This window comes from Felis catus, chromosome E1 (assembly GCF_018350175.1).
Source record: "Felis catus isolate Fca126 chromosome E1, F.catus_Fca126_mat1.0, whole genome shotgun sequence".
Taxonomy (NCBI): domain Eukaryota; kingdom Metazoa; phylum Chordata; class Mammalia; order Carnivora; family Felidae; genus Felis; species Felis catus.
In genome coordinates this window covers 3,830,737-3,842,953 of record NC_058381.1, presented here as the reverse complement: position 1 = coordinate 3,842,953, position 12,217 = coordinate 3,830,737, and the positions used below count along the sequence as shown (strand labels likewise).

At 49.1% G+C, this 12,217-nt stretch overlaps 1 protein-coding gene across 2 annotated transcripts in view; it reads left to right on the top strand.

Moving 5' to 3' along the window:
- The window catches only part of STX8 (syntaxin 8), a 253,572-nt gene that overhangs the window by 221,881 nt on the left and 19,474 nt on the right, over nt 1-12,217 (top strand). The gene's annotated exons all lie outside the window — the stretch shown is intronic.

The following is a 12,217-nucleotide window of genomic DNA, read 5'->3' as shown; positions in this document are numbered from 1 at the left end:
TTCCCCTTTGCTCATCCTGATTCTGGCCCTGTGTTACTACCGAGCTAAGAAATACTCATGGATCTGGTGCAAACGCACACCAGATAACCCGTCTTTCCTGCATGTTGCTTGGGAGTCGGCCTTCCTGAACCCCCTGCTTCCGTTCCAGCCCAGACCGCTAGCCCTCCAGGCCCCGTGCACCTCCGCTGCCCCATGGCTTCTCTTCAGCGTCTCCTAGAGACTCCGTCCCCCCTCTCTCCCGTTGGAGCCCCCCTTTCCTGGAGCTCGTATCTTCTTCCTTGGTTTTATCTCCTTCACACACCCTCAGCCAGCTCTCTGAGGAAGACGGCCTGGGAAGTACGTTTCTCAAGATGGCGCGTGTCTGGAGCGCTTAACCGATTGACTGCACGTAGAATTTTCGGTGAAGAACGCTTTGTGCTCCCAAAGCTGAAGGCATCGGTCATTGTCTGCTAGCGTCCAGTGCGGCTGTCAAGAAGTCCAGTGTCATTTTGATTCCTGAACCTTGTCATACGTCCTGTTTTGCTTTTAAGAGCTTCTCCTTAGCATCAGTAGTCTAACTTTCATGCAGGAGGACTCTGGGTAACTTCCTTCCACCCCCACCCCCGTTACGGTGTTGGGTACTTCATGGACCCTTCAGTCTGGAATTCATGTCCTTCTGCTCAGGACATTTTTTCTTCTGTTGGAGCTTTGACAAGTACCTCCTCTCTCTTCTTCCTTTCCTTCCTTCTGGTACGTTCTACGTTCCTTGTTGGATATTGGGCCTCCTGGCTTAATTTATTGATTTCCTTCTTTCCTCTCCTGTTTTTCATTCCTTTGTCTTTTTTTTTCCTTTCTGGGACCTTCCTTCAACTGCTTCTTCAGATCGTCCCCTTGAATTTCTTTATTGCTGCCTTAGTTTTGTAGCTCGGCTTTTCTGATTTTAAATGCTGCTCAGTTCTGGTTTCATAGACACAAAATATTTTGTTACGTGTTGTAGCTCGGAGGATATTAATTAGTGTTTCTTGGGCACTGACTTCTGTTCTTTGCTTTTATCTTCTCAATTCCTTCTTCTGTTTTTTTAGGGGGTGGGGGTTTGGCAGAGAGAACGGGGGGATGATTTGGGGGTTCTGTTCCATTTTTCTGTCTTGTCAGATGTCTAGTGATGCTTGGCGACCTGCTCGTGTTTGAGAACGCGGCACCAAAGGGGCGCCTGAGTGGCTCAGTTGGTTAATCACCCGACTTCGGCTCAAGTCAGTGATCTATCTCCTGGTTCGTGGGTTCGAGCCCTGCGTGGGGCTCTGTGCTGACAGCTCGTATGTGGGGGGGTGGGGTCTGTTGAGTTGCAGGTCTCTCCAGAGGATTATCAGAGTGGGAAGGACCTCATCATTTTATTGGGGCCCCCAAATGTTAGTATCCATTCTCTTTTCCCTTTGGTTGACCCCTTTCTGCTGAGAGGAAACCTATGGTCTCTGGCCTGGAGAGTAGAAGTTTAGCCGGTGGCACCCGGGAGCCTGACAAGGGCGGGGGAAAGCCGGCTCACCGTTCCGCATGAACCTTTTATTTAATTTCCCTATTTTCAGCCTCTCCCCTAATGTGTTCTTTCTCCTGGGCCTGCTGCCCCTGTGTTCACAACTCCCGTGGTCCACTCTCCACTGCACCTTTCCCGAGAGCATAGTGGGGGGGTGGCTGCCTGGTTGTGTGGGGTGACACAAGGGATCTGGGGTATCACGGTGCTCATGTTTGTTTAACCAGCCCCTCTATTTCTAGCTCTGCCTTCGGCACCACCTGGCACGTCCCATCCCTGAGCCTTTCCAGGGACCCCGTGCACCACTCGGCTCCCCGTCTGGGCACCGTTCAGTTCGCTGTTCAGCAAAATCAGCACACCGCATACCTCATCCTCCCCAGTCCTCACCACGTCCCCTCGAGGTAGTGGGTCGTGTTATTCCCATACTGCAGATAAGCAGTGAAGACCCCAAGAGGTCAAGGCCCTTTGTCGAGGTCACGTAGCTAATCAGTGGCAGAGCTGAGATTTGAGCCCAGGTATGCTTCTGAAACCCTCTCTTTTGACCACATCACACTTTTTCTGACGCTCTGGGATCGCTCAGGGATTCCTTTTGACCACACTGCACAATATTAATCAGGAACACATACCACACACACTCCCAAGGGGCCGTGTAGTTCAGCTAACGGGGCTTTTTTTTTTTCTCCTCCCTTTGTTCCCCGAAGCAATTATTTCTTTATTTCATTTAAAGACTCGGCCTCTGCAGCTGCTGCGGACAGCTTAGAGTTGTCTGAAGGCTGAAGACCAGAACCAAAGCCGTGAGCTTACAAGCCATCAGACTTGAAAGATGTGTTGAGGTGAAATACCACGGCAAAGCCTCCCCACCAAACCTTTTTTTTTTTTTTTTTTTTAGGTGCTTTCTCTTTCCAAACTGAAAAAGAACCATTTGTCCTATTCACACATAAGAATCTTCACCTCTGGCGGTGTTCAAGAGGATATATATATATTTTTAAATTTTTTCTAATGTTTATTTAGTTTTGAGAGAGACAGAGACAGAATGCGACTGGGTTTGGGGCAGAGAGAGAGGGAGACACAGAATCCGAAGCAGGCTCCAGGCTCTGAGCCGTCAGCACAGAGCCCGACACGGGGCTCGAACTCACGAGCTGTGAGGTCATGACCTGAGCCGAAGTCGGACGCTCAACCGACTGAGCCACCCAGGCACCCCTATATATATATATTTTTTGTCACTGCCCACCCTAACGCAGCAGACAATATCGTCTTCCTGTGTCCTGCAAGGATATTTACAGGTCAGAGATCAGTGCGTGGGGAACGGGGGCGAAACATGTACCTTGCCTTCTCTCTTTTGGAGAAGCCTGTGCTCACAGGTACACGACTTTGTCTTCATACTGAATAGTTAAGTTGCAGACTCTATCCAGGCGGGCAGAGGTTCGAAATCAGGACAGCTGAATTGCTAGGGTCCTTCTGCAGTTTGACCGCTTGGATGAAACGCAGACTGACTTCACGGGGAAGCATTCGAGTGGAGTTGTTCACCCCATTTATGATCTTGCCCTATTTTTTTTTTTTTTTAGCCCTACCAAGTCTGATATTTCCCTTGGCATTCCCAGAGAGGTCCATGCCGTGACTAGCAAGTGTGAGATGCAGGAGGATGGGGATTCCAGAAAAATTTCGTTACAGCGTCTCACAAGTTTCTAGTACATTAGTCATTTTTTTGAAGGGAAAATGTGAAGGTATTGTTTGTCTTTAAAGTATTTATTTTTCTAAGCACAAATGCCTTAGCAACTGTACGTGAAGACAGGTTTATTTCAGCAGAATTTGTAGTAAACAGTGTGCTCATTTATGACCAGGCAGTGGGATGTGTCATCGTTTCATTTGTGACTTTGAGGCATGATATAACCAAGCTGTGACCATTCCAAAAGACATTTTGCCACTTTTCCCCAAGGCGGTCACTACTTCAGTCTACTAGAGTTGCACCCATTGGCCTCCTAGGTCTGCCCCTGTATGGGGACAGACAAGCATCTTGTTGTCTGTGATGCTTTGGGCTTAACCCGGGCTGGTGGAGGCGGGCCTTGGAGAAATGGCTCATAGAGGTCAGATCAGGAACCGCAGGAAGCAGGAAGAGCCCCGGGTGGACCTGGACATTCCGGATGCAGACGGGGACGTTCCAGATGCCCACGCTTTGCATCAGTGCTTTGGACCTCTACAGGGCTTTCTCCTGATTCTGGTTGGTTTTTGTTTGTTTTAATTTTTTTTTTTAACGTTTATTTATTTTTGAGACAGAGAGAGACAAAGCATGAACGGGGGAGGGTCAGAGAGAGGGAGACACAGAATCTGAAACAGGCTCCAGGCTCTGAGCTGTCAGCACAGAGCCCGACGCGGGGCTCGAACTCACGGACCGCGAGATCATGACCTGAGCCGAAGTCGGGCGCTTAACCGACTGAGCCACCCAGGCGCCCCTGATTCTGGTTGTTTTGTGTCCAACACTAGCAGGACAGGGTTTGGCAAAGTCTTTAGCACCAAGGGCAATGTTTCTGGCAACCATCTGTATGAGACATGCGTGAGAATTGCACGTTGAAATTTGCAAATACTGATTGCAGAGCCCCACCGCAGGCTTACTGAACCTGATTCTCCAGGTCTTGGGGCCTGGGAATCTGCTCTTCCCTCCCAGCACCCCCTCCCCCCTGCCCCCTTCCCCACCCCCAAGTATCTTAGGCAAATGATGTTAGCCAGGGGCATATTTTCCAAATTTCCTTAATGATAAGAATCCCATGATAATCTCACTAAAAATACAAATTTCTGAGCCCCCATCCCGGAACCACTGGCTCAGCTTCTCCGGCGGGGTGAAGCCTGAGAAGCAGGGAGAATGGAACCTAGCATCCCAGAAAACTCAAGATCCTGAGGCCAAGGTTGCCTGCTGGAAACCATCTGAGGAAAGAAACCAAGCCCCACCCATGACTTTGAATGGCTTTGCATCTGTTAATTAAAACACAGCCACAGACTTCAGAAACTAGCGAGACTGAGGACAGCCAGGGGTCTTTGGGCCCCGGGCAAGCCAAACTAGAAAGTTCTTTCCATTCCTTTTCTCCACTTACCTGTTACATTTCTAAGACCCTTTGAAACGTTCCAATTCTGCTAAGCTGAAGTCCAGATATAAAACCAGTCCCTATTTTCTGCTGGCGAAAAGATCTAGGGGCAACCTTAAATTTATTTTCTTTTCACTAATTATTACAAAGAGAACGTTTCGTTTGCCATGACTTTTCAAAAGCAAGAGTAGCTTTCTATGCTTTTAAAGGAAAAAAAATGTTTAAACACTTGTCATTTCTCGTATCTTCTGAAGTTCTCGACTTCTTCTACATATAAACTGTGAGCCTCCAAGGCCCAAAAAAACATGTATTGTTTATCTCTGTGTCCCCCGGGTGCACACTGATGCCTAGCATGTGAAAATGAACACTACCGTGGATTGAGAGGAATATATTTTATTTTCCCTCCCTTCGTTTATTTTCTTTATCTGGAGACTATCAGTGTTAAATTTAACCTTTTTTTTTTTTTTTTTTTTTTTTTTTTTTTGGTGAGGTCTCTCACATGTGCTTGATTATTGGTTTATTAATGTGAAGATTTATGAAGGAGGGGAAAATGCCGCACTTTTTTTTCTTCTAAAAAAAAAAATGTCAAACCAAGAGACAAAACACAACAGTTGTCCATACCTGAAAAGAGATGTCCAGATCCCCCATATCCTGCTGGGGAAATTTCATTGCGTATAAATGGGTTACTATTAGTTGATGGAAAAATTAAGTTAACTGGAATCCCCAGTTCGCCAATCTTGCCAGCTAACTGAGGTATTAGTGTCCTGTGTAAACTCTCAGAGCTATTAAATTAAATGGTCATGACACGAGACCTCAGAAAAAGTCTTATTGTTGTCTACAAAGATTGTGTACAGGTGTTGCTGGCCTGCTTTAGAATAAAAAAGGCTTCAGTATTCTCAAAAATCATTTCCTCTCCTGAAGAAATGCACCGTCGTAAAACAGTAATTGCCAGAGTTCAACTTCAAAAGAAAACCCTCGAATGTTATTCAGGGTACCGTTTCCACCAGGCTTCGCCGAAGGGACCGCCATTTTGCGTTTGATTAAGAAAATGATTCCAGAACATGAGCTAGAATGTAATCCCCACAGACAGAAGTTACTGGAAACACGTCGTTGCTTAAGAAAATTGTTTTTAATTTTAAAAGGCGCGTACAGGTCAAGCTTATAGAATGAAGAGGGCCATTCAAAGCAAAACCTCTACATTTAGGTCACCGTGGTGAACGCTCTGCTTGAGTTTATATTTTAACCCCATGAAATGAAAACTCTGAGAATTTTATTGCAAACACAGAAGGTTAAATATTTATAGAAAGGAAGAAAACTCCTTCTTAATATAAGAAAAGCCATTTCTAACGATCCACAACGTTTTGTCGGAGTAAAAGATAGTCTGTGATGGTGAAGGGGTTCAGAAGTGACTACGGGCCATTCCGTGAGCTTCATAAAATCCATATTCTTTCAGATGCTCATCACCTGGGGTCACGGTCAGTTTGGGGAATCCGTACTTGTGAACACCCCCAGTTTTCCCTGTTGAGGATACCTGTCCGATTTCCTGGACTGCCTTCCCCCGACTAGAGCCCCTACCTAGTTTCTACGTCCACCTGCGCTGGTGTCTTGGATCCCCATTTGCCAGAGGACAGACAGACACATGCCCTTCTGTAGTTTGGGCACAGAAAAACAAAGTTCATCCCCGTAAAGCGACTCTCTCAGTTCACGTATTCAAATTCGCAAGTGCAATTCTTGCCTGGATAGCCCCTCCAGATTCTTTCAGCTGGAAATTCCGCCATAGATGAGCGAGAGCGTCTCAATTGTGCTCTTCCTGGCCGATAGGTTGGCCAAAAGAGTGTCAAATAGAGAAGCTAGCTTTCCTTTGGCTGACCTTTTTTTCTGTACACTGTGATAAACGGCTAAGTCTAAGGATCAGGGCGATGAAGATGGTTATAAGTTAAGAAAACAGACGCCTGGAGATACTAATGTGTCATTGATTAAAAGCATGGCTTCCAATCACGTGCCTTGCTGTTGACAACTGTCTTACCACACTTTGAAACCATATAATGTCTGAAGGACTATAATGAATGAAGAGACACACTAGGACGTCCAAGAGGAGGGACTGTAGTAAGAAAATGGCGTCAAGCACCAGCGAAAACCTTCGCAAATGTATAGAAACATACAATGGCGATCTGGGAGTCTTGGGGTAGAGGGAGGGAAATGGAGAAGTGGTATTGGACTCCGCCTCCGCAGGAGCATGGGAAGAAGACCCCAAAGACTCCCCTTGCCTGGGAGGCCTTTACCAGCTGTTGAGGCTGGACCCACCCCCAAGGCCTTTTATCACTTTTAGAGCTACTCCAAAGTATATGCATCTGTGTCACACTTGGGATATTTAAAGTAGATAGAGGCCTGCCCCCAACCCCCAACCCCCAACCCCCAACCCCCAACCCAAATAGGAAATTTCCCCCAGTGACTTGCTAGCTCAAAAGACATGTTCTCTACAATCCCGGTGGAAGAAAAGCAATACTGTGCTGTTAAAACTTGCTGGACATAATACCCAAGATGTCCAGACTTGGGCCTGTGATCCTCGCCAGCCCTGCTTTTCCTCCTCTGTTTTCTATTTTGATGAATAAGCCTGCCGACCGTTCCGTTTCTCAAGCCAAACCCTCAGGAGTTGCGCCTGGCTCGTCCCTCTCGCCCAGCGTCCAATGTGACCCAAACTTGTGATGGTTCTCCTCCCTCTTCAGTGTCTGTGGAAGCCGTGTGCCCCCTTCCTTCTATCCTTCAGACTCCTGTCATCCCTTCTGGATCCTTCTGTTTCCTGACTCACCTCCTTGTCTGCAGTTCTGCCCCCTTTCAGTGCCTTCCCCACACAGGCACCAGGGCGAGCTTTGAAAAACATGGGCTTGTTCTCATTGGCCCTTCCCTCCACCACCACCGCTCCCTGCTCAACCTTCCGGAGACTCCCCAGGACCCAAGTTCCAGGTGGCAACACTTGGGGCCCCCTGGGATCTACAGCCCCCACCCTTATCTCCTGCCTCACACGTCCACACACAACTGCAACAGACGTTATGCAATTATTGTTTTGTGCCTCCATGTGAATTTCCCTCGGATACTTTCCACCTTCCTTCACCCGAGCCCTGGGTGCCTTATCTGCAAAATGGGAACAGACAGTGTATCTGAGACTGTGCGTTGGTTGCTCACAGTATTTGGGCAGGTTCCTGAAACACTCCGTTGCTATTTTTATTATAACCAAATTGAAGGTTGATGTTAGTTTGGAAAGGATGGGCACACACATGATATTGAATCTTCCCCTCCAGGAATATGGGATGCCTCTCTCTCACTCTCTCTCTCTCTCTCTCTCTCTCTCTCTCTCTCTCTCTCTCTCTCTCTTTGGATTTCCCTTTATGGCCCTCAGTGAGGTTACGGAATTTCCAAAATATCAGCCCTGTCCATTTTTGTGAATTCCTTTGTTCTCCATTCACGAGTATGGTTATTAGTAAATTTTTCTCATCGTGTCTTCCGTGGTTTGTGACTGGTTCGTAAGAAAGGGGTCGGGGTCTATCAGTGTGTTTGTTAACTGGCCTCTTTAGTTCAGATAGGTCTTCCGTTGGTTATTTTGTTATTTCCAGGTTGGCGCTCCATCATCTGCAAGTAACTAATTTTGTCTCTTCTGGTTCTTGAAGGGAAAGCAAGGAACACATATGGTTAGGCTTGGAGTTGACATTTGGGAAGAGGGTTGACCTGGCTGCCAGAAGTGGGACACTGGATTGTTCTGCGGCAGGGAGAGGGTGAGAAGTCCATAGTTGTTTGTCTAGAATGAGACAGCCGGCAGCGGAAGCAGAGAAGATGGCTTGGAAGGTGTGTCATTGGTATTTGTAGTCACGTACAGTCTCGACGTTATTGTATGGTCTTCAGGACTATGACCATTGGAGCTAGTCAGACCTGCATTCAGTCCCCAACACTGAGGAGCTTTGAAACCTTAGATAAGTCGCTTAACTGTTCTGAGCGTTGGGTTCCACCGTTGTCCTTCTCCTCCTCATCATCATGGTCATGGTCACCGTCGTCCTCATCATCTTGACGATAGCAGTTTGTAGGACTCTTATGGTGACAGAAATGGCGTATCTGAGACGGTGGGCACAGTGCTTGGCACACAGTGGACCCTCGGTAGTTGGTGCTACTGCTGCTGTGCTCAGCGGGTAGTGGCACGGCCCTCCCTCCACCCACCCCTGGCCCTAGTCTCCAAAGTCCCTAATGAGCTCGGCGTCCCCTCGCTCCGCCATCTGCCCTAACTTCCTCCTGCTGGCTGCTCCTCTTCCGTGCCTGCTGCTCTGCACCTCCCGTGACCTTTCCCCCCAAAGCTCTTTGGCCTTTCCATCTGTCACCATCACCGCCACCATCACCAACCAAGACCTGTCTTCTGAGCTCCAGATTTCCGCTGCACGCCCAAAGGTTTATTTGAGATCTCAACTGAAATCCCTCGCAGCCTACCCAGAAGCCCCTGGTTTTCTCCGTGTCAGTAAATGGCACCCCACTGACCAGTTATTCGAGATAGAAATCGTTTCCTCTCCTTTCACCACGGCCCCCTTTCTTACCCAAAAGGAAGGCCTGGTAATTGTCTTCTAAACTGCCTTTCAAATCCCTCCTTTTCCACCGCCACCACCCGCTTCCACTCTCCCACCTGGATGCTGTGTTGGTTCTCTCAGAACGGTCTTGTTGACTTGACTTGTACACAGAGACTGGACCCAAATGACTGTATACCGTAAATGAGATGCTGCCACTCCCTACATAAACCTAGCAGTGGCTTCCCTTGTACTCAGAATAGAACCCAGCTCCTTACCGTGACCCCCGAGGCCCTGCAGACCTTAGCCCCTGGCTTTCTTACCAAACACATCCTCATTTCTCTCCTTCCCATTGGCCCGTTGCAACCACAGTGTCTTTCTTGCCATGCCGTGAAATCCTCAGGTGTCCTGTGGCCTTTGCCCACCTTTTCTGGTGACTGGATCCTTCGCCTGACCACTCCGTTAAGATACTTCTTATCATAGTACCTTGTTTGTTTCTATTCTTAACATCCATCGTGATTTGTGGGATTATTTGAATGTCTGTCTGCCTCCCCCATTAGCATATAAAAATCCCCTGGGGTCACGTATCGGGTCCATCTTGACCACTCCCTATTCCCAGTGTCTAGCATGGCACCCAGCATACAGTGGGTTAATGATGGATGGATGTTATTTCCACCCACATCGGGTGCTCCAGAAAGCTCCACTTCGTCATTTGAGAAATGGTGGTAGGGACGTTTCTCCAGAGTGACGGAGAAGTTAACCAGAAAGGAGTTGGCTCTGGACTCACCTTAACTCATAAAGACTTTATGCTGTCAACTATCCATCAATTAAAAAAAAAAAAAAAAAAGACTTTTATCCAATTAAACCTACAGGCATTGTAGGATCTGGATTTGAAGTAGGAGTCAATTAAACCGATTTCATTCATGTCCTAGATATCTCACTGATGGCCTAAAAGGTCTAATGTCAAAAGTGACAGAAAACTTTCCGGCCATCTTGCCAGTGACCCCAAATTTTGCAACAAGAAATGCATCCCTTTCGTCAAAATCTTTTAAGTGCATGGACCTGCGGTGGGACGTATGTGAGAGATACAGTAGTTAAGCTTTTGTCCTTTGGGGGTGCTTTTGGCCGGGGAGAAAAAGAGAAGAGAACCACTCTCACCACCTAGGTGCATTTATCGTGAGGACGCACGACACCATTTGGAAGCAAGAAGGACCTAGCAAGTCTGGGTTGCCCCATGTGTCCTAGCTCAGAAGGAGAAAAGAATCTTTTTTCTTAACTCAGCTTCACGTGCTGGGTCAGAAGCTGCTGGCCAGGCTGTGGATTAGCTAACCTCTGCATGCCCAAGTCACCGTGGCTTGATGGGCGTGATCATGGCGTATAGACTGTGACCGCCAGGGCTCACCCCCAACCACAGCCTGGGTCGAAACAGAGCCCGTTTGAAGGGGCTGGAGGCACACCATGAAACGTGTCTGGTAAAGCCTTAATAATGAGAAAGACAGATGTTTACCGAGCACTTGCTGCGTTACCGAAACCACAGCCAGTGCAACATACGTTCTACTATTATGCCCATTTTACGGGCGAGGCACGGACAGGGTAAGTAGCTTGTCCACAGCCACATAGATGGGAAGTGGGGAAGTCAGGATTTGAACCCAGGCAGTCTGGCTCTAAAGCCGTGGGCCTAACCGTACGTGTCCCCGACACCACATGAGTAAAGGCAAGAAGATAACGTGTGTAAACGGTTCAAGGTGAGAAAGGCAGAGAGCAGTGGCTCCTAGACCAGCCCTCCATTTAGGGATGGGGAGGCGGGCAGGTCTGCGGGTAGAAAAGTCTGGCCCAGGAGGCAACAGCCAAGGGACAGATGGGGAAGAGACCCGAGAGGTCTGGGTCAGCCCCTCGGGCCGGATGGGCTGGAGAGGCAGAGGGTGTCTGTGTCATCGGGAGCAAAGGAAGTGGACACTGTGAACAGATCATTGACTGTCACGGTCACGGAATAAAGACTTCGGTGGTTCCTGTGCCCTAGGGAGGTCACAAAGAAAACGTATTTTAGAAGACTTTTTTAAAGCACATATGGAAATCATCCATAAATTTGGGGGTTTTTTTGGACACTTCCTGGTACAAGTGACGAACACGGCCACGCCAGTGCTGAACCTTCTAGAACATTGTTCGCAACCTTACGGCCACCAAGTCCGGCAAGCAGGTGACTGACCTGAACAGGACGGCCCGTCGGTCTTACAGCAAGGCCAGACGAGGTGGAAATGCAAAGCGGTGGGCTGGTGGGGCTAAACTGGTTGGCACATTTGACCGTTTTCGGAAGAAGAGTTGCTTCCCTGCGGAGAAGTCCCGTGACCCGCCGGTTATGGTCATTTCCCCAGAACCAGCATGAGACCCTGGTGACACGGCGTGGGCTGTGACTCAGCAACTCCGGTCTCACATTCAGAACCACCGCCCAAGGATGGAGAGGCAGGAAACCGTCAGAAGGGGACCACTGACAGCGGATCGCAGAGCCCGTCTGACTCCACAGCCGCAGAGCCGCGAAGTTGAGGTCTGGCCACGTAAACACACGCCTGGTCCGCGGCAAGGCCGGGCGGCTTGGATTTCCAGTGCGAGACGTTTGGAACGAGTGGGAAATCGCCCAGGCAGCAAGGCCTCAGGCCAATTACGCAATTAGCCAATAGCCTCCGCTGGCCGCCACGTTTGTTTAGATAAATTTTGAAATCATCGGCGAGCTCTCCAGCCAGATGCTGCCTCTGTGAGAAGGGCAGACTGTGTAAACCTGCCTAGCGCCATGCAGTATGGGTGTGGGACAAGTTCCGCCCCCCACCGCCGGCCAGGAGCAGAATCCTTCCAGGGACAGGCCTCTGGCTGCATGTGGCCTGGCTTGGTCCCCACCGGTGGGGGCGGGGGAGCGTGGTGGGGGGTCGGGGGTGGCGCCCCGAGGGTGGCCACCCGAGCCGGGCCCTAGTGGCCAGGCCGCCATTAACACATCACCTGCTCAGCTCCGCCCCCAAGGCCCCCCCACTTCAGGGCTCCCCCCTATGGCATCTGAACCTGTGGCGGGGATGGTAACTAGCCAGGACTGGAGCCCCAGGAGAGGA